The sequence below is a fragment of the Eumetopias jubatus genome, unplaced genomic scaffold, assembly GCF_037043125.1.
Source record: "Eumetopias jubatus isolate StellerSeaLion01/CBP00866 unplaced genomic scaffold, mEumJub1_p1.0 scaffold_5, whole genome shotgun sequence".
In the NCBI taxonomy this organism is placed as follows: domain Eukaryota; kingdom Metazoa; phylum Chordata; class Mammalia; order Carnivora; family Otariidae; genus Eumetopias; species Eumetopias jubatus.
In genome coordinates, this window is record NW_028274811.1 from 49,874,628 (window position 1) to 49,898,342 (window position 23,715).

At 38.6% G+C, this 23,715-nt stretch overlaps 1 long non-coding RNA gene across 1 annotated transcript; it reads right to left on the reverse strand.

The window, feature by feature from the left end:
* Window positions 1–456: 456 nt before the first annotated feature.
* LOC114224638 (uncharacterized) lies at window positions 457–15,289 on the reverse strand. Its single transcript, XR_003612425.1, has 3 exons — window positions 15,258–15,289; window positions 8,245–8,367; window positions 457–515 (listed from the first exon to the last, which is right to left on the reverse strand). It is a non-coding gene; the product is annotated as an uncharacterized LOC114224638 (long non-coding RNA).
* Window positions 15,290–23,715: the final 8,426 nt, after the last annotated feature.

Here is a 23,715-nt window from a genome sequence, read left to right on the forward strand (position 1 = left end):
TGTCTCAAGTCTTAGTAATTATCCTTTTTATCATGATTTTTATCTTGAATACTTCTTTGTGCCCACAAAGCTCAGCCTGCACCTCCACCCTCTCATACAACATTCTCACACCACATTCTTTGGGTAAAGAAAATACAGTTTAAGGGTGGGTGCTTCTTCTGATGCTAAGACACTTAAAAGGTAAGTGTGGAAAGCGAGAGAAGTAAATGCTTATTCCTTTCCCATCTGGATTTTGCAAAGCAAACTGCAAGAGAAAACAGCACAGTCTCAATCAGCGTGTGTTTAATTTCCTCTTGTCTCTCTCTCACTGTCCTCAGGATTAAATGTTCCCCTTGTCCTCAACCAAAATGGAAATATGATCTCATGTTTGTTTATTGGGTTGCCTTTGCATTTCCTAGGACAATAGGGTGTATATTTTTATTTACTGACCTTACTTCTTCCCCCAAACAGGGAAAGTCCCCAGGGAGCTTGCTGTAAGCATATCCAAGTACAGCTGAATCTCTTAGGTGTAGACACTGTAAAAATAGAGTGGTGCTTTAGGATGCTAAAGTGGCATCATTCAGTAGTGTCATCTCTATACTCCAGGTGCAAGTCCAAGGATTCTGCTAAACAGAGTTGCCAAATACTAATTAAACTAATTGGTTATCAGTGCTATTCTTAAGCCTTCTGACCTTGGGATTTCTCCCGTGAGAAGAAAGAGGGATATATTTATTCCATTCTCCGTACAAGATACACAAATTCTGATTACATTGTATATTTAGTTAAGTGAGTAAAAAATTATCAAGAAAAATTACTTTATCTCAACAGTTTGGAGAGAAAGTGATGAGTGTGTTTATTTCTTTTCTCTCATTGTCATTTCACTGTGTCTAATAAATAGTAAAATATATTTCAAAGGAAAAAGCAGCCTAACCTAAAAAAGACATATCAAGATGAAGAGACTCATAATAAGCACTACAATTTTCCATGATGAGGGAAAGAAAACAAATTTCCAATCTAGAAAATGGGATAAATTCAAGAAACTGTAGAGTTTCAAATGCATAGGAAACAGAAGGGAAGAAAGAAATTACTTCTGAAACCAACAATGCTATTCCACATCACAGGTGGCAATACGAGACCTATTAAGGTTGAAGACGAACATGTCCAATAATTCCGCTCCAAGATAGGTACCAGACAAATTCTTCTAAATGTGTATCATGAAATATCTACTAGAATGCTCAAATAGCTTTGTTTGGAATTGCAAAATAGTGAAAACCAAGAAAATATCCATCAACAGAAGAGTGGATAATACCCTGGGGTATATTTGAATAATAGGCTCTATTGCAATCAGGATGAGTGAACTAAAGGTACGTATATCAATATAGGTATTACTTAAAAGAATATTGAATGAAAAGTCCCATTGCAGAAGGTTATGTTCAGGTTTGTATTTATATAAAGTAGTGTATGTGTGTGTGCATGCATGTGTGTGTGTGTGTGTGTGTATATATTTAAAATAATACTATGTATCTTAGATCTATAGGTAGTATTAAAAGTATAAAAACATCCACATGAAAATGGACACCAAATTCAGAATATGATTTCCTCTGGTGAGGGAAAAAGAATGGATCTGGGAGAGATGCTCAGAGTGCTCCAACTATAACTGCAGCAATTTTTTCTTTAAAAATCCAATGCAGGGTGCCTGGGTGGCTCAGTTCGTTTAGCATCCAACTCTTGGTTTCAGCTCAGCACAGAATCTGCTTGAGATTCTCTCTCTCCCTCTGCCCCTTCTCTCTCTAAAACTTTGTTTTTTTATTCCTTGAAATATTTTTTAACTTAAAAAACATAACACTTTTGAGAGATTTGTCAAAGCAAATTTTTACCAGTCCATCCAACCTCAGTCTTGCAAGATGCAGGCATAGATAATTCCCACATTCAAGCATTTTAAGGATGCTCCGTGGGTGTCCCCACAGAAGTCAAGAATGAGCTTTTTTTTTTAATTTTATTATGTTATGTTGTTAGTCACCAAAAAATGAGCATTCTAATCCAATGAAAATCAAGTTGAGATTGTTATAGGAAAAACATGAGAGTGAGAGGACCCAAGTCCTGCTCTCATGGCCTCCATGGTACTCTTAGCCACAGGACTTAACCTAAGAGAGTTGGATTTGACTCCTGACTGCTCTTTCCCAGGTGGTAGTACTCAACCAGTGCTCATTACCCTTCCGCTTTCTCCTCTTTCCTAACAGAGCCCAGATTCTCAAGTATCTTGATTCATCTAAGGGTAATCCCATGGCCCTTGCCAATAATTGACTCAGGAATGGGGATATGAATTTCTCCGGGCCAATGATAAGTGAGGGAAATTTGCTAAGGACTTCTGAGGATGGCTTCCTCGTTTTCAAGACAAAGGGACAGAAAGAAATGGTCTTCTCCTCTGGCATTGTCGTGTAGAGTGTTGAGGCCGAGAACTGTATGAGGCTCAAGATGAAGCCAGTACTTCATGAAGGGCAGACACAAGAGAATTGCAAAGAAATACAGTCAAGTGCAGGTAGATGGTGTCAAGTCTGAAGACCACCTCACCTCTGGGCATCCAAGTAAGTGAGCCAGCATATCTCTGTGTTATTTAAACCAGTTAGAATTGGGTTTTATTACTTGTGACCAAAGACATTCTAGCTGAAGCATACACCCAGGATTCAGCTTCCTCAGCCGTCTGCGATGATATTAATGTCTGGCCTGCCCTACCACCTCACTGAGTGGTTTTGAAGCTCAAGATGAGCCAACCTGTGTGAATGTGCTTTGTAAACCGTAAGTTACTATTCAAGGGCAAACTGGTGCTATTATTAATAATTTTGCTATAAAGTTGGGATAAAAATTTTAGTTCTCTATGTGAATTATGTATATCTTAGAATGGAGTTATTTGATTCATTTATTTTAAATGATACTTCAGAAACCTTATGAGAATGTGTACGTCATTCTTTCGAATCACATAGAACAGTTATATATTTATAGTATCAATTGAGAATATCCTCAGTAAAGAGTTTTTACACGAGTGCAGGACCGAGGCATTTTAAATAGCCATTTATGTTAAAGGAGTTTTAAAAAAAATTTTTTTAAATTTGTCCATAAAATATGGTCTCCTTACTTAAAAATTGTGGGATCTTTGGTATAACGTGTCTGTATCTGCTGTATCTGTCAGGGTTAAGGGAGAAAATTTGTGGGCGCCTGGGTGGTTCAGTCCGCTGAACGTCTGCCTTCAGCTGAGGTCATGATCCCAGGGTCCTAGAATCAAGTCCTTCTCTGCAGGGAGCCTGCTTCTCCCTCTGCCTGCCACTCCCCCTGCTTTCTCTCTCTCTCTGTCAAATAAATAAATAAAATCTTAAAAAAAATGGGAGAAAATTGGTGTAGAGTACTTAGAGCTTTATTAACACTAACTACATTCTAGACATGCTCTATGCACCTCACATTTATCAACTCATATACCAGAACTGGATTGTAGAGTTGTAGTTTTAATTTTTAAAATAGCTTTATTCTTTTGGGGAAAATGTTATGTGCTTGTTACTTTAAAAATTAAAACAATATAGAAAAGTATACAAATTACATGGTCGTCTTACTCCGTGGGTGCTGAATAAGCTGGGTAAGCAACCAGACATATCTCTGTTTAATGTGGCATGCACACCTGCGTGCACATGCATATATACACACAAGTATATGTATGTATGAGCAAATGGTGTGTGTGTGTGTGTGTGTGTACACACATACATACCTATACATAAGTTATACACACATGTACACATCTCTTTTTAGTAGGAAAAACAAGTAGCATTTTAAGTACATATCTGATTACACCTCCTAGGAGATAAAGAAGTAAGATTTTTTTTTTAAGATTATTTATTTTAGAGAAAGCACACATGCGTGAGTGGGGGGAGGGGCAGAGGGAGAAAATCCCAAGCAAAGCCTGATATGGAGCTGGACGTGGGGCTCCATCTCATAACCCTGAGGTCATGACCTGAGCCGAAATCAAGATATCAAGATTCGGGGCTCAACCGACTGAACCACCCAGGTGCCCCAAGAAGTAAGACTTTTTCGTATTGTTTGGGATATTGCTTGTAAGTGATTAATGTCTAGTTAGGCAGCAGACACCTAAATACACCTTTATATAAATAAGGTCATGCTTTCCTTTTTTACTGGTTTTAATTTGTTTTTAAAGGAGCCCTCCAGTCACAGTACATCACCACTATTTTTTTCATCATAACTACTTATTCCTACCTAACACTTCTCTTGTTAATTTGTTGGATAACTCCCCTAATAGTCTTTTCTCTTTTTTTCACTTTTTAAAAAACTTTAAATCGTATTTTTTCATCAAAAAATTTAATTGTGGTTAAATAAAAAAACAGAACATAAAATTTACCATTCACCGTGTTCAAGTATATGGTTCAGTAAAGTATATTCACATTTTTGTGCAGTAGATTTCCATACATTTTCATCTTGCAAAACTGAAACTGTACATACACTACTCCATTTCCTCCTCCCCCATCCCGGTACAATTCTACTTTCTGTTTCTATGAATTTGCAGCAATCGTATCTTCCTTTAACTCAACATTTATTCTCCAGCACCCAGTATGGACATGTTCCACAAATATGTGTTGGGTAAATGAATGGATTTGTATTTGCACTATACAGAAACAAGTAAAGAAACAAAAAGAGATCACAGCCTCATTTGTGCTAAGAAATCAATAACCCCCAAATAGCTAAAATGTATCAAACATCTACTGTGTATCAGGCACATTACTCTAATTCTGCACTTGGTCTCTGGGGTCAATTCCCAACATAGCCAGAGTGATTCTTTTGAATAAGTCAGTCCTCTACTCAAAACCCTGCAGTGGCTTCTAATGACACTAAGATAAAAAGTCAAAGTGGACTATGGGCCTTATCCTAGCTGGACCTCTTTACTTCTCCTACCTTTTTCTGCTTTCCTTCTCTGTCCCTTCCACTCCGAACACACTGGATTCTTTGCAGTTTCTCAAACATTCCAGCAACACTCCCCAGTGGGCTGTTGTGCATGCTGCTCTTTCTCCCTAGACCATGCTTGTCCTCATATCCACATTTTTCATGCCCTCACTCCCATCTGCAGCTTGTTCGAACATCACCTTCTGGTGAGCTGGTCCCCGACTACCCCCAGGGAAAAGAGCAACATGTGCCCCACCCCCACTCCCACCCTGGTTCTCCCCAATTACTTTCTCTATTTTCATCTGTGGAAGTTACCACCATATGACCTACCTATATTTTCCTTATAGATTTTTGTTTGCCTTCGGTTTCTCTCTCCATAATGGCAGCTATTTTCATCTGTTTTATTCACTACTATGTCCCAGTGCCCGGAACGATGCCTGACACATAGTAAGTGCTCAATAATATTAGTTTAAAATGAATGAATTGATAAATTGTGACAGAACGCACGTCAGTGGTGGCCTTGGGCTGGTGAGTAGGGGCAGTTGACTGCGCAGGAGTACAGGGAACTTCTACATCTTGATCATGTGTATGATTACACACGTGTAAATTTGTTACAACTCATTGACATATACACTTAAATTATATCGTATGTAAATTATACCTCAAGAGATGGATTTTTTTTTTCACATAGCAATTTGTTTAAAAGTCAACATTTGCAGAGTAGTAAAGCTGTAATTCAATCCCAGGTGTGTCTGATTCCAAAGTCCATCCTCTTTTTATGAGGCTGTACCACCTCCCCTAACCTCTGCCCTACCTAGTTTCCGTGACTGGCGCCACTGAGGTCTTCACCAGAAGGCTCAGTCTCAGTCGATTTCAGGTTTATAAATCTCCGAGACAGGCAATACATTTTTGGGTTTTATCTCTCCCACATTTTTAGATCTTAGGAATGATAATCATAACAGATAGGTGGAATGCATTTGTCTCTCCCAGGGAAGCATGGTGTAATGCAAACTCAATGATACCGAACTGGTGTAATGGTCAGTTTAATTTGTCAACTTGACTAGGCTATAAAGTACCTGGTTATTCAATCAAACACTCATCTGGGTGTTTCTGTAAAGGTATTTTGTAGATGTGATAAACATCTACTGTTGTTTGACTTTAAGGAAAGGAGATTATCTTCCATAATCTGGGTGAGCCAGAACCAGTCAGTGGGAAGGGTTAAGAACAGAATTGAGGTTTTTCCAAAGGAAGAAGAAATGCTGCCCGTTGACTTAAGGGTCGACTCCTTCCTGAGAGTTTCCAGCTGTCCTTCCTCATGGCTTGCCCTGTAGATTCTGGACTTGCCCAGTTAGCCCTCACAATCACATAAGCCAGTTCCTTGTAATAAATCTCTGTCTCTGTCTCTCTGTCTGTCTGTCTCTCTCTCTCTCTGTGTGATATAAATGAAAAGCATGCAGGAGTGCTGAAAATGTGACTTCTTCCAACTATCAATGTCATAATGATAATGCCTGGGGCTAATTAGTCCCCAAGTATTCATGTTCTTAACTGGACTTAGGGTGTCTGCAAGGATGAGCCCTGAACGAAAATGGTAATGTTACCATCTCCTCCCTCCCCCTGTCTACGGTAAGGTCAGCTCTGTATTGATCTTTGTACTTAAATTATCCCCCTATCCTTCCCTGTCCTTCTAACCCTTGCCCCTACATCACCCTTTAGACTGAGTCCTGAGTGGTGAGTACCTCCTGAGTTTCCGACAGCTGTGTCCAGCCTGCTTTATTGGAAGCCCAGTGGTTATCACTTCTGGAATTGAAATGATTGTGTCCTTTGGACACTGCATCAGTGGCTCTGCCTGTCCCAACTGGCTAGGCTTCTGGAGTCCACCTTGGCAGCCAGGTCTGTCTGCTGTCCAAACATGATGGGCAGATCTTAAACCTTCCCCATCTCTCCAACTTCATTCTGCGGCCACCAGCAAAACATCAGGCATGCTAGTCTTGGTATAAACTGTGAAAGATGATTAGAAAGACAATTCCAAGTAATTATATGTGGTTCAGTCACAAAGAATAGGGCCTTTTCTAAAAGCAAATCAAACCCAAAATCTTCCAAAGCTGAGATTGAAAACATGCTCTGTGTGTGTGTGTATGTGTGTGTGTGTGTGTGTGTGTGTACATGCCTAACTTTGTGACTTTGATTATTTTCAGAAACTTATTTTTCAACTAGCTGTTTTGTTGTATTATCCATAGTTCTTAACCATTCTATCTATGCAGCTAATAGCCCGATATGCTGAATTCTGTTAACTCTTAAATATCACTGAGAATGGGAGAATGTTACGCAAATATCAACTTCTTAAAAATTATTCATTTTAGTCAAGAATTTCAACTGCCTTCACCACAAAAACCTTGCCTCCAAGTTGTGAACAACTCCCAAGAATAACTATTTGAGATTCTTTTTCTCTTCTCACTTCTCCCTTCATAATACTTAAAGCAGTGATTGAAAACAAACAACAAAAAGTGAGAGATCTTACTTATCTCTAGACTTAATGTTGGAGATTTCTACACCTAATAGCCGCGTTCTTGGCCAGATCACTTAAGGTCCTTGAACTTCATCAGCAGCTAAAGCAACTAGACTGGCTGTTTTTCAAAGTCTCTTTTAGCTCTAAAGTCCTGTGAGGCTATGTGCTCTGGCCTTGAGAATCAAAGCAGTGTTTGAATTTGCCCGAGGAAGGAGGAGGTACAGGGCAGGAAGGCAGAAGCCCTGCTTGCATAGGTTCTCCTGGGCTCCACCCACAGCGAGTTGTAGGTTAAAAATATGGCCAGTGCACGGTGCCCCACCCCCGCATAAAACAACAGAAGAACACCCTTCTTTTCTCTTTCTAGATGAAAAGCTGATTTTAACTAAGTAAGAATGGGGTTTTAGAGAGTGAAACGGGGGAGGGGACTGGTGTTTGTTTTTGTTTTATTTTTCTCTTGGTGGTTAGAAGGGAAATTGCCACAGAATGGAAGATACTCTAAGGTAGATTTCTTATCTGGATCCTGTCACAGGGGCTCATCAGGGGAGCTGGGGTGCTGCTGACCTGCCTAGGTGTGACCGAGCAGAGGCCAGGTCAGGTCATTTGTGACCCAGCCCTCCTTCATGCCATTACCACTCCACCGTCACCCAGTCCTAAGCCAAGCACTGTCTGCCCACCTTCGTGCCACCATGGCCACTGAGAGGAATAGCAGAGGGGACTTGGGAATGGAGAGCCTCCCCACCAGAATAAGGTTCTTCCATCAGCGGAGTTGAAAGCTGCCCCCACCTGTGGAGAGACGGTCCCTGAAAAGAATAGAAACTTACCGTCAGATTGAAGAGAGGGAGGTACATGCTCCTTTTGAGGCCAGGAGCTGAGGTTGTCGAAAATGCCTGAGAGAGTGGCACAGGCTGGGGTCACAGCAGTCGTGGCCATGACTAGCTCGGTCCCTGACAAAGATTAAAAACTGGTAAGAGCCAGACTACTTCTGAGAACCTGGAGAGCTATAATCGCTGACAGGCCAGCCTATTTCAGGTGGGCTGAAAGAGCGGACATGTCTGTTGAAAACATCTGCCTGTTACTACCCACAATCTCCCCATGTCTTTCAGGTATCTGGTAGAAGCTGAAGAAATAAGGGTCACATATAAATAAACCTAATTGGATTGAAGGAAATGAAAAGGATTAACTCAATCCCTATTAATTTGGATTAAGGTCACTTATACCTTCCAATGAAGGCCAAGCCTGGTTAAGGGAAATGAATTAAGATGAATAACAGTTTTCTGTTTTCCAAAGTCTACAGGTATTTTTCTGACAAGTTAGATCTTTGTTAGTCATGACAGAAATAGTGCTAGGTAGGAAAAGAAAATGTTTTTATTGTGGTAAAATAATCTATAACATAAACTTTACCATTTTCACCATTTTTAAGTGCACAGTTCAGTGGCATTAAGTACATTCACATTGTTGTAGAACCATCACCATTGTACCCATTAAACACCAACTCCTTATTCCACCCTCCCCATCCCCTAGCAACCAGCATTTTACTTTCTATGAATTTAACCACTCTATAGAGCTCACAGAAGTGGAAATATATAGTATTTGCCCTTTTGTGTTTGGCTTGTATTATTTAGCATAATGTCCTCAAGGTTCATCCACATTGTAGCATATATTAGAATTTCTTTCCTTTTTAAGGCTGAATTAACATCCCAGTGTGTGTGTGTGGGTGTGTGTGTGGGTGTGTGTGTGTGGGTGTGTGTGTGGGTGTGGGTGTATCACATTTTTATTATCCCATCATTTTTTCTCAAACATTTGGGTTGTTTCCACTGTTTGGCTATTGTGACTAATACTACTATGAACTTTAGTGTGCAAGTATCTGTTCAAGTCCCGGCTTTCGGTTCTTTTGCATATATATATATGGAAGTAGAATTGGTAAATTATATAGCAATTCTATGTTTAATGGTTTGAGAAACCACTGTATTGTTTTCCACAGCGACATTCCCACCAGCAAAACAGAAGTGTTCCAATTTTTCCACAAAATTGTTATTGCCACATGTTATTTTCTTTTTTTTTATAATAGTCATTCTAATTGGTGTGAATTGGTATCTCATTGTGGGTATGAATTGCATATCCCCTAATGATAAGTGATTTTGAATATTTTTTATGTGCTTGTTCATTTACATATCATACTTGGAGAAAGGTCTGCTCAAGTCCTTTGCCCATTTTTTAGTTGGGTTGTTTATGTTTTTGTTGTTGAATTGTAGGAGTTCTTTATATATTCCGGATATTAATCCCTTAGCAGATATATGATTTTAAGTACTTTCTCCTAAAACAATTGTTTAAGTTGGCATGTTTTAACTTTTTTCAAGCCAGAACACATGTATTGTAGGACTAAAGAAATGAACAGGCTCATGATATGGTTTAAAAAAAAAAATAAAAGGAATAAAAAAGTAAAAACCACTTGAAACTGCACAACCCAGAGATAACATTATTTTGCTGTATATTCTTCCAGGCATTTTCCTATGCATGTAGAAAAATTTTCACAGCCCAGACTATACATGCTATTCTATAACCTTTCCTTAGCATTAAACGCAAGTATATATGATTGGTCTAAAGTACCACAAAGTACTCCACTGAATAGATATATCATAATGTATTTAATCACTCTACCAGTGATAAAAGATTGAGGTGGTTTCTAACTTATCCTCATTGTAAACAATGCTTCATGAAGACCCTTTATGTATCTCTTTACATACTTGTTCAATTTGTTCACTGGGATAAATTCCCAGAAGTTGAATTTTGGGGCCAAAATATATGCATATTTAAATTTTTGATATCCTTTATATTGCCAAATTACCTTCCAGAAAGGCAGAACCAATTTATACTCTTACTGTGTATGAGAGTACCCATTGTCCCACACCCTTGCCAAATTGGCATGCTTTCAACAATGGTAAAAATAGGTTCTTGTCTGCTTTCCTCCCATGAATCCTGCCAAAGTGCATGACGTGAAACTAAATGAGAGGAATATAAAGTTGACAGATGGGAGGTATTTTGGTCACTGTAATGTTTTATCTAAAGCACACCATTTTCCCCTCAAAGCAAATGTGATAGATAAGTCCTCTTCATTTTTTAGTACAAGTTCTAGGAAGCAATTTCCTAAATGGATTGATTCCTTAGAGAGAGAATGTCTCTGAGGATGTAGAAATTATTCAAACCAAATGTGCTTTCGGTTGATAGAGGATATACATTTTTTTGACATAACAGTATCTATCTTTTTTAAAAAGATGCAACGTGTTTCACTCTGTACTATTTATTCAAAGTGTCATATCACAGCTGATTCTCAATGTACTCATTCATTTGTCTAAAGTTCCTGCAGAGAAATTTTTTTCACCGACCTTGTTTTCTGTTTTGTAAGTTTTTTAATTGAGGTATAATTTACATTTAGTGTAAGTTTTTTCTCTTTAAAATCTGATTGCACATAACTTTTTTTTATAATTTTATTTTATTATGTTAATCACCATACATTACATCATTAGTTCTTGATGTAGTGTTCCATGATTCATTGTTTGCGTATAACACCCAGTGCTCCATGCAGAACGTGCCCTCTTTAATACCCATCACCAGGCTGACCCATCCCCCACCCCCTCCCCTCTAGAACCCTCAGTGTGTGTCTCGGAGTCCATCGTCTCTCATGGCTCGTCCTCCCCCCTGATTCCCCCCCCTTCATTTTTCACATAACTTTTAAAGATAATCCTTTTACCTCAAATTAATGAGAGAGAAGTATATATTTAAATATACCCTCTTTGTAAAGCACAGAAAGAAGAAAAGGGAGGGTTTTTTTTTCTTAAGATCTCACTTATTTAGTTGTCAGAGAGAGAGAGAGAGTACAAGCTTGGGGAATGGCAGGCAGAGGGAGAAGTGGGCTCCCTGCTGAGCAAGGAGCCTGATGGGGGACTCGATCCCAGGACCCTGGGATCATGCCCTGAGCCCAAGGCAGATGCTTAACTGACTGAGCCACCCAGGCGTCCAAGAGAGTTTTAAATCAGCTATTTCACTCTGTGGATATATAATCCCAAGCGTTGAATTTAACATAATAGGCTTGTTTTCTCATCTGATAACCTAGAAAAATGAAATCTGCTGTACCTTCTCCATAGAGATGTTGGAAAGACAGAGATGTCCCAATCCTATAGGGAACTGAATTGTACGTTTAAAAAAAAAAAAAAATGTGTAGCCAGTCAAGTATATCTAATTGACTTATATCTGACCTTGAAGTTTTTGTGCCCAAAGGGATGTCTTTCTTTTTCAAATGAAAACATGTAAGTCAGATGTATGCTTTACAATACAAAATTATCCTCTTGTTTTGGCATTCATATCAATTAAAAGCATTTTGAAACTGTTTAGCTTCACTGATAGAATTAATGAAACTTACATAACAAAAAGCCAGAAAATAGTTAATTATAAAATGAGAACTGTATATTAATAATCCTTTTTCTTTTTCCCCCTTTTGGCCACTTAATAAATTAAATGTATCAAATTATTATTAATGTAACACCTCCAATGTTAGCAAAATTATATTTTTAAAAAGGCACACCAATAAAATTATTTTGAGAAAAGAGAAAGACCCCTCCAAATTCTGTTATCCTAGTAACAAAACTATGAAAAACTTTGCCATTTTTCATATTCCTTCCCAGGCTATATTCTAATGTGTTTTTCTTTTAACAGACTGGTTAGGAATAAATGATTATCCCCTGAAACCTGTCTGCTTCCCAGTGAGGACAACTTGGAGGAACTCAGGCCTCTCCTTGCTCACTCTTGCCTTGGGAAAAAAGCACCTTCTTTGGTGAGACTGAGTGAGGGGAAGTGTTAATGTGTCACTGGGCCCTTCTTTTCTTTCAGAGGGGCCTGTCCTTAAAGACTGACCTTGTGATAACCTTACTACAGTAGGTCCTGTCCTGCAAGAAGGTCTGAAGTTGGAAGTTTATTTTAAACCTGCAAAGTATTAGTAAGCTCATTTGACCACAGATCTACATCACAGTCTCCTATCAGCTTTATTAGTTAAGAAACTGACTTCTATAAAAATTATTTTTGATTATGGTGAAAAGCACAGAACATAAAATTTACCATCTAAACCATGTCTGAGTATACAATTCAGCATTGTTAATGATATTCCCATTGTTATGCAAAGAATCTCTACAACCTTTTTTTGTCTTTCAAACTGACACTATCTGTTAATCAACAACTCCATTTCCCCTTTCTCCCAGCTCTTGGCAACCACTGTTCTACTTTCTGATTCTCTGAATGTGATTATTCCAGGTAGCTCAGATAAGTAGAATCCAACAGTATTTATCTTTGTTGTGATTGCCTCATTTCACTTAGCATATCTTCAAGGTTCATTCATGTGGTAGCATGTTTCAGAGTTTCCTTCCTTTTTCAGGCCGAATAATATTCCATTGTATGTGTTTACCACATTTTCTTTCTCTATTTATTCCTTGATGAAGCTGACATTTTGAACTCTTACCTGACTGATTCTGGCTTCTCTTTCTACTTCTCTGTTGGTTCAAAACAGAGGATGGGAAGGGTTGGTGTAATTAATTTTCATCCCCTAAGACGCAGCAGACTGGACAATAGAGTGTTTGCAGTAAACATCTATTGTTTTGTGTGGCCAGTGTCAAGTAAAATACAAATCTGGAGTGAGGTAAGGAGAGACTTTATTCCGAAGGATTACTGCAGTGAAGGGAGGGGGACTGTTGCAATAGGGAGGGCTCTAATCATAGACCGTAAGATTTGCAAGCTTCTCAGAGGTCAGGCAGGTCAAAGGTAGGCCAAGTTCAGGGACCAAATTTAGGGGGAAGGAGAGAAACCTGATTAAAGTTTACTCAAGTTAAGTTAATGGCCATTTGTCCACCTTGGTCAGTGGGGTAAACAGTTCAGCGAATCATTTATGAGACAAAGAATGGAAATTCATACAGTCTGTGTCTGGCCTTGTCATAGGTAAACAAGGCGGTCACGAGTCTAATCTAAATCACATGGGGAAGGGTGGTTCTTTGCAGGAAGCCATTTCTTGGAACACAAAGGATGAGTGGGTGTGTATATGGGGGAGATTGTGTTCCAGGAGCACAGGACTCAGATAAATTTCAACATGGTCACCAATTCCCTTTGCCATTCCATGTGGTAACAGAATGCACCTTGTGGAGAATCCACTTCACTTGGTTTGAGTGAGGTTGATCCCACTTCCCTCTTTATATGGATGAGTATATGCCCAGGCATTGACCATGTCCTGCCAATTCAAATATTTTTCTCCTCTGGTCGCTTATTAATGATCCAGGATAGGGTACATGATCCAAGCAGGACCACCTGGTCCTCTGAGATTTGATCACATGGGTGCTCAGAGAGAGAACCCTGACATTATCTAAGACCCTGGACTCAGCGTCGTCCATTAGTTCTACCTCTAGACTTCCCAGTTATATGAACCAAAACACCCTTAACTATGTGGTATTTTCCCCCCCCAAAAATAACTGTGTTTGTAGTCCCCAAGGCCGTGGTTGGTTTGGGATGGTTGAAGGGCCCTGGTTATCTCTGATTATGGAAGATTCCAAGGGTCTTGTTTTAATTCCAAGAGTAGGAATATTGACTACAGAATTTTGGGTATATTTCAAGCTTAAGTAATTCCATCTGCCCTCCCTGAAAATTTTTACTGAAAAATATTCAATATTCTTTACTTCCCTCACTGGACTTCTAAGCATCATAAGATCTCCTGGATCATTTTTCACTAATCAAAGAAAGTCCTGGGGCCGTCTGGGTGGCTCTGTCAGTTAAGCGGCTGCCTTCGGCTCAGGTCATGATCCTGGGGTCCTGGGATCGAGCCCCACGTCCGGCTCCCTGCTCAGCGGACAGCCTGCTCCTCCCTCTCCCTCTGCCTACTTGTGCTCTCTATCTCTCTGTCAAATAAATAAATAAAATCTTAAAAAAAAAAAAAAAACAAAGCCAAGTCCTGAATTTGGGGGAAAATAATTAGTAGCCCAACTTAAATTTTAAAAAGAAATCATGGTTTTTAAGGAGAAATGAGCTGCAATGCCCTAGAGTTAAACTGATTTTCAAGTTCTGTTTTGTAAGTTATGTGAACAAGAGATTAATGTAAGGAATGGAAGGAATTGTTTTTTCAAATATTCAGGAGAATGCACAAGGAGGCATCACAGAAGAAATGCAATGTGGTGTTAATATAAATCATGAAAATTTTGTTTACATTTGACATTTTCCTAATTTCAACAGACATTTTTTATTTAATGACTACATTGTTCTGAAAAATAAGAACAGTCGTGAAATGGAACATGAAAAGGAATTAAAATGTTTTAATTATGAGGAGGAAAAAATAAAAAGTAGCAGCTAATCTTTGTGAGTAAATGTGAAAAAAATAGCTAATTCAACAAATATTTCTGGAGTGTCTATTATGTGCCAGGCACCAGGATATAGCCGTGAACAACACAAACAAAATCTCCGCCTTCGTGGAAATTCCAGTGGGAAAATGCACCAGTAAAATAAAAATGACAGATCTCCAATAATAAACACCACCTGGGTTCCTAGAGCAGGAGAGCCTCTGACCTGCTCTTGTTGGGCTGTTCTCTACCTATTAGAAATCGTCCTATACTGAAATGCTACGGTGGTCATCTTGTGAGTGATTTTTGGTTTCTCCTTAAAGTTCTTCTGTATTTCCCAAATTTTCTACAATGAAACTCTGTTGCTTTTTAATTTAAAAAGAGAGAGAGAGAGAGAGAGCTTATCAAGAGGAAAGAAAACCTGACAGACAATAAGTTCAAAGTATTAAATCTTGGGAACGTGGAGGGCTTACCTCTTGTTGGCACCTTACTGCCTCTCCGGAACCGGCGGGGGAGGGGAGGGGGGCGGAGAAAAAAAGAGTCTTTAAAAAGCAGCACATATTGCTTTCACTTTGGGTGACTCTTCCTGTCCTCCTCTTGATCTTGAGCTCCTTGGATCTAGTCGAACACGGCTTATTTTGAAGTTTCACACACATTTTAAATTCACTTGTAAACATTCTGGCTGCCAAGAGCCTTGTCTCTTCCTTGCCCCTTTCCACCTGGTTCTCCTGTCCTTTCCCCCACCAAGGTCACCATTGCCCTGCCTCTGTGTGCCAGGTAAACCTTAGTTACTCATTACCGCCCTTGTCGCTTCCATTTCAAGCTGCCGCTTTTCCACAAAGTGAGCTCTGTCTCCAGGTTCCCGCGGTGTCTCCAGATAAAAGATCAGTCTAAGTTCCCTTTTATTCACCTACGTTTCTAAAAGTTGCCTAATAAATGTGTAAAAGAACTCCTTACCCCTGGTCGGTTGAGGCATTACATTACAGTCTTTTCAGCTTTTGGATTATGATAGAAAATTCTGGTTTTGTTTCTGTTTTGTAATTTTTTACAATCAACAGTTGCTTCAAACATCTCGCTTTCTTTAATTTAAAGAAGTTTTTGGTATTTTCCTTATTGCTGTGTTTTTTCCTTACTGACTTTTAGTATGGAAGTTGCCTTGACTTTTGTCGATGTAAAGGGAGAAATCATTTTCCATTTGGGTGAAATTTTAAAAAATTATTTTATCTACTTTTTTTCAAATTGGTAACGTATTTTTGTGCTTTTTAAAAACTTTTAAAAATTCCATTAACATATGTACAGTAAAATACACTCATCTTTAATGTAATGGTCAATTATTTTTCCATATGTATATATCTGGTATATAATCATATTTTACATGTGTATATATCATTCTAACCATCACCCGCCTCAAGATATAGAACACTGCCAAGAACCCCCAAATTTATTCCTTCCCAGTCAATATCCTCCATGCCCCACCCTCCTCCATACCAGAGGTAATCACTCTTCTGACTTCTGTCACCATTGATTACTTTTGCCTGTATTTGATCTTGAAATAAGTAGAACCTTCCAGTATTTACCCTTCTGTGTTGAATCCTGTGGTTCAACATTCTCTCCCTGATAGAATGCATCATGGTTTATTCTTTTTTATTGCTACATGGTATTCCATTCAATAAATATAATTCAATGTGTATATCCATTTTCCTGTTGATGGACAGTTGGAATGTTTTCAGGTTTTGCCTATTATGAGAAAAGCTGCTACAAATATTCTTGTCCGCATCTTTCGGAGAACATATGCATTCATTTCTCTTCTGTTTATACCAATGAGTGGAACTGCTGGTTCATAAAGCAGATGAATCTTTCCCTTTAGTCACACTGTTGACATATTTACATGGCACAAAATTCTGAAGGCACAAAGGAGTATAGAGTGAAAAGTCTCCTACCCTTATATCTCCAGTTTCATAGTTCTCCTTTCCAGAGGCAACCAACATTGCCGGTTTCTTGTGTGTTCCTGTGGAAACACACTCTGCATTTGGGAAGCCTACGTATGAATCATTTCATGTTTTATACCAAAGCAACCACACAATACAAACTCTTTTGTCAACAGCTGTGAATTAATCCCCCCCAGATAGAAGGATCAAGGTTTTCCAGGGGGCCATAGTAATTTGTACAGATAGGTAACTCAGGTAGCTTGATGTGACTAAAGCGAGGCCATGAGTGTCCAGGGGCTGGGGACAGACAATACTGAAATGATAGCCAGAGAGGACAGATCCTGGAAGTCCTTGGATGCCATCCTAGAAAATCGTGGATGTTATCTTGAAGGAAATATGGAACCGCCGAATGGTTCTGAGTTGTAGGTAAAGCGGGGGTGGGGGAGGGGCAGGATTATTTGTAATGTTAAAGATGCCCCTGGAGGATTAGAGGGAGGAGGACCAGCCTGGCAGCTGGGAAACTGTTAGTCTACACAACAGTTGACGATATAGCAATATGAGAACGGTGAAGAACACACGCTGGCACTTGATGACGGATCAGATGTAGGCAGTGAGGCAGAGCTGAGAGATATTGGGGTGTGGAGTACACAACTGTTTTGGAAAAGATAAAAGAACTCAGATATGTTGTGTTTGAGGCCAAGTGTGACACCCAAATGTAGTTCTAAGTAATTTCCAAATTTCCTGAGGTCACAAGAGACCACATCGATATGGTTAATTAAAATTGATCTGGGTCATTCCTAAACCTCCTTCTTCCTTTGTTCACTGATTTTCTGGGAGTTGGCTGTCTTCCTGGGAGCCCTGACCGAGCCACACTTTCACACAGGCACTCCTAGGAAAATGACAGCCCAGGATAGGCCCAACGGCCTTGAGCTTGACTCACAGCTTTTTCTCCTGGCAGAATTAAGGAGGAGATTAATGGCCACAGTAGAAAAGAGAATAAAAAAGGACTGAATAATTTGAAGTACAGATAACTGATCTTTGAATAGACTTTTAGAAAAGTATAAGTTTACCGATTTTTGAAATATATTTTTCCCCCAAATGGGAAAATAATGGAATGAGGGGAAGTTAGTTCTGATCTAGTCCTTCCAATGTAACCACAGTAAGCATTCGGGAATACTGTGCTCCCTCCCATTTCTTCCTTAGCCCCTTTTCACATAGCTGTAAATCATACTGCAGTCATTGGAAGGATAAAATAGATTGTGGGATCCTAGTGCCATAGGATGATTTTTTTTTTTAGGCTAGAAGAATATTGAATATAGAGGAGTAAGTTATCATTGTTCACTCCGTACCCCAGTAGAAGCTGTTACTCTAAGAAATAAAAGGAAATGTGGGCATACGTTGCACGTATTCTAATATATAAACAGGAAGTGACATTGACGCTGAGACAGTCTGGCTTATCAGCACTAGAATGGAACCTACGACTATTTTTTAAATTAGTAAGAACTTCTTTTTTTTTTAATTTACAGAGATTATGTGGCATGATGGTATGAAAAGAGCAGTGGTGCTTGGAATATAGCCCTAGTTTGGGCATTAACTTTGTGGTCTTGGATTTACTTTAACCTCTATTAAATCATTTCAGATTCATGCCTGTCAGTTAACGCTTAGTGTGACCTCCTTTGTCCATGCCTGGTTTATTCCCGTTCCTGGACTTAGGGCTGGGATCGGCCCTCTAAAAACAGGAAGATCATGAATCAGAGAGGAGTACCAAAGAAAATTCCATGAGATGGGATGTTACCAGAAGGGGAAATAAATTCTGGGCAGGCAAAAACGCTAGATAGATATCCATCATAATCTTAGTAATCTTGTAATCTTAGTTTCTTTATCTGTAAAATGATGGGGTTGGGGTAAAAAGTTATATTCCTTAGTCCATGTGGATCAGTTTTCACAGGATTGAAAACACAATATTGCCCAAGTTAAAGTAGGAGAAAAGCTATGTTCTTCTCAGGACTTCTAATTTGTTATCTCCATTCCTTGTGACTTTAGAGCAATTTCATGCGTTCAGACCAGGAGTATTAAAGCAGGTTCCTGAGTGACTTTCCTGTTTTTGTGTGCTGTCTGTGTATACTTCCTGCAGAGAGACTGTTTTAATAATAGCAACATACGCCCTGAAACAACATACTTCTTTGACCCCATCACCGTTTTTATCTTTGGAAAGGCTATGATGTGTTACTGGGTGTTAAGAATAGTTTCCTTTTCAGTGTGCAGTGGCCAAACTGAATTTATTTTTACTCAAATGGGATAGGGCCTGACTAATACAATGACTCCCCAGAATTCAAGTTTTTTCATAGCATGTCTTGTTATCCTACAGCTCTGGGGGAGGGGTAGTATCAGGAAAGGCACAAACATACTTGGAACAGAATTTTGCTCCAACAACTATTTTCTCTCCAATCTGTACTTCAGTGATTATTTTTAATGCTACTGGCTCTGGAAAGATAATCCTTGCAGGACCTTTAAATTATGTAATTACACAGAGATGAGGCCTAAGAAAAAGTTCCCTGCTCTATAATTCCAGCAAATTTGTCTATATATCAAGTTCATTAGCAAACTGGAATAGTAACATGGTATCTCCCTATCTCAGAAGGTTGTCAAGCTGCTTAAAATGAGACAATACATGTAAAACACTTGGGCACCGTGTCTGGCATAGAGTAAGCGGTGGTAGTATTAGCTATTACTGATTATCTATACAAAGAATAGAATTCTGTCATAGAGGGTTGTTCTGGGGATCAAAAGGGATAAAGCTGTGAACATAGCATTCAGCACAAAGGAGACAGTTAGAAATAGTTTCTGCTGTTGCAACCAGTAGAAAAAACTCATGGTTGTTTTTAAGAAATAATATTTCCAAAATCAGTAGCTAGCAATCTTTACATTACTTGTGAATGAAAAAAAAGTTTCTGATTAGAATACTGCTTTTCCTGCTATTTGTCAGTTTAGCCCGATTTTGAGTCAGCAAAATAGTATTATGGTTAATTATATATAATGTATTATAATGAAAAACCCATCCCAGGTTGCCATTTACCAGCTGTTACATCTGGGGAATTCGAATCAAACCGTTGATTTTTCTAAGCCTTCATTTCTTATCTTTAAAAGGTCTATAATAGGGGCACCTGGGTGGCTCAATCAGTTAAGCATGTGACTCTTGGTTTCGGCTCAGGTCGTGATCTCAGGGTCGTGAGATCCAGCCCTGCATCAGATTCTGCACTGGGCGTGGAGCCTGCTTAAGATTTTCTGTCTCCCTCTCCCTCTGCTCCCCACCCCCCCACCACTCACACACGCTCTCTCTCTCTCAAAATAAATAAATAAGTAAATAAAATTAAAAAATAAAAGGGCTATAGTGATATTTGCCTTACATACTTCACATGACTATAATAAAAGATCATATGAGATTGGATTAATTAAAGAACCCTGAAAAGGACAAAAGAATAGCACTGCAAAAATAAAGTTTCTTGATTTTTATTGTGCATCTACTAAATGCCAAGCTTATGCTAAGTGCTTTATTCATATTATCTCATTTAATCCTCGAAATATCCCCATGAAGCAGGTATTATTTTTGTGTTTGTTTTTACAAGGAAGGATACTAATTAACACATTGAAGATACAAGTGAGGATACAAACTAACATTTATTCAGACTCCTGAATACTCTCAACCTTTTTACAAATGCAAGGTGTTATTATTATCTTTGCATGGTGATATAATAAGCAGTTTTTATGACATGGTGGTGTAGAAAGCACATACACATGATTATTTCAAATAGTAATTAACTGACATGTTTTACTTACACATTTCATATACTTTTAAGGGAATAGTGCTAAATAAAAATAATGACTACCTCTTACAAACTGATATATTAAAAAATGATCATTTTCTAAGATGATGTAGACAGTTCCTTTTCCAAATAGGAACCAGGCCAAACAGTGCTCCTTTCTATTCTGGAAGGCATCCACTTGAGGGACACAGGACTTCACAAGGAAAATAAATCCTCTCTCTAAAGTAAAGAGATTACAACTTATAGTTGGGTCAAACAAAATGGGATCTGGAACAGCTGCTCTCTTCTCAAAGAGCATTTGAACTTCATGAGAAAAAAGGGGCATGGTCAAGCATGCAACCATTACTGCTAATAAGTTGATTTAGTTGTTAGATTGAATATCCTTTAAATTTCAATAAATTCCATGGTTCTAGCCCCAAATAATCAGTTTACTTTAGATTATAATTCTTAAAAATTCTTATAAATAAACCTCCTAAAAGTGCTAATAGCTTAGCTTTCACATTGTTAGACCTTAGAGTCTTTGAAAGTCCATGCTGAGAAACTTGTGACCTAGGTGTGAGCTGGGCTTTGCTGCTTACTTACACTGAATTTTAAATAACAAAATGGCCTCAAGTCTAATAATTGCAGTGTATTTTAGCCGTCAATCTATAGTTACTCACCAGAAAACCAAGATTGTTGATTCTTGGTGAGGTAGAATCCGCCGCATACTAGAGCCAGATGGTGAGAGCTGATTGTTAAATATTCATGATTTTGAGTGCTGGTTATTAGACCTTGGTAACCTAAAATCAGTCACAATGGAAGCATTTACACCACAGAAATTGGCAAATGCTGGAAATCAGCCCCCTTCCACCTGGCTTCTGCCCCACAGAGCTGGTTTACCATCACACCCAGGGACATCCTGTTTGCAGTGAGATGCTATTGCCAAAGATCAGCAACCTGCTTCTCCTAATACCTAGAAAGTTACCAACCCAGGCAAATGTGAAACTCAGAATAGCAATGTTTAGAGATCAGTTTCCATCTCTGAAGGGCAGAAGCTCTCTTTCAAGTGTCAGCTGCTGCTTGGAAACGAGAGGTTGACATGGAGTACCAAAATATCCTGAGGTCTGTGGCAAGTGAGTTACTCATTCTCCTGGGCGGTAAAGTGAGGGGACATTCATCCCTCCCAACATGATGGGATTATCCTTCCAATACTGCATATGTTTGAAGATCATAGAGTAACAAGATGGGAAAAATTGGAACTCACACAGTTGAAATACTTGAAGAACCATTCTCCACTAGACTAATCATTCATTATTCTACTAATATTGCCTTGTATAAACGCTGCTTTCTCTGTATGTCAGTCAGGCCAGAGCTTCTAACTTAACATTTCCCCTTCCAAGGAATGTTCTAAGAACCATGTTTGTCATTTTGTTTGTTTTCTGCAGATTAACCAGACCTCTATTTAATTCACCTGAGTCCTAACAGAATGTCTGACTCAAAGCTGTGAATACTTAAATTTCTTAGCCTTTGTGGCTTAAAAGTGTAGAAATGAAATTCAGCCTTGGAATACAATCTAGGGTCTTTGCCAAAAAAGAAATATAAATTTCTTCAGACTGTTACTATATAGTGCCTGGTTTGAATCTAGTGAGATCTCCCCCAAATGTGGAACGCATATCATACTTTCAAGACAGCCTCAGAAAAAGGAAGCTACATCAGGCATATTTATGAGGTGGGTGGGCATGGAGTTCCAGAACTTTTAAAATTAACATTTAAAGCAGGAATCCTCAATTGTGGCTCATGTTAGAATCACCTAAGGGGATTTGAAAAAAAAATCTCAATGCCCAGGCTCAGACCAATTGAGAATTTTGGACCCAGACATTGGACATGAGACCCAGACATTGATAGTCTTTAAAGCTCCTCAGATGATTTCAGTGCACACCAAGGTTTGAGAACCATTGGCTTAACGTAGTAAGATTAGTTTTCTGGCAGGTGAGATTTATTATGTTCAGTCGACTTCCTACTACATTAGAAATCTTCATTTCTAAGATGTCTGATTACCCCGTTGTTGGCTTTGAGACTTAAAATAGACAATGAATCATGCATTAAAAATAATGATCTGGAATTAGCCAGCTACCTGACATACCACAGTTAGGATCATGTCACATCCTTGCTCAAAAAGCTTCTCTGTTGATAAGATCTGATGTTGGTGAAGGTGCAGAGAAAAAAGCATTCCAAAACACTTTATTTGACTGTAGAAACTGACATAATTTTTCCAGAGGACAATTTGAAAACATATATCAAATTTTAATGTATATATATATTCAGCAATTCCACTTTTAGGAACATAGCCTAAAGAAATAATTGGGCAAGGAAGATAATCATACAAAGATATTTATTGCAACATTGGTTATGTTAATATATTTTAATATATTTTTTCTAATTTTTTTTTTCATTTCAGTGCATCCAAGCTTTGAAATGCTTGGGGCAGCCCAAGAGTCCTCATAGCATGTATTAACATGCAGCGGTATTCCTGGTACATTACTGAGTGAAAAAAACAAACTAAAAAAAACCCACAAAAAACAAGTGGGCAAAAAACATGATGGTATATCCCACTTATGTTAAAAAGTAGATCTAGGGCGCCTGGGTGGCTCAGTTGGTTAAGCAACTGCCTTCAGCTCAGGTCATGATCCCAGAGTCCTGGGATCGAGTCCCACATCAGGCTCACAGTTCAGCAGAGAGCCTGCTTCTCCCTCTGACCCTCTCCCCTCTCATGCTGTTTCTCTCTAATAAATAAATAAAATCTTTAAAAATAAATAAATAAAAAGTAGATCTATATTTTTATGAATTTTAAAAGGTTGGAAGATGGAACCCAAACTATTAACAGTGACTGTTTCTGGGAAGTAAAATTATGATATGATGGGAGGGAGGAGAATTTTTGCCTTATTCTTTCTATACTTCTGTATTATTGAATTTTTTAAACATGCATATGGTACTACTATCATTTAAATAATTTAAACATTGTTAAATCATTTTTGAATCACCACTTCCTGTGGAATAAGTCTAAACTCCTTAGTTTCATACCTAAAGCACTCAACTTGTCCCCAAACCACATTTGCCTGTCTTTTAGAAATGTTTGTTGACAGAATTTCACCTTCACTCTCCTACTTATACTCACTTGAGCCCAACTGTTCTCACCAAAT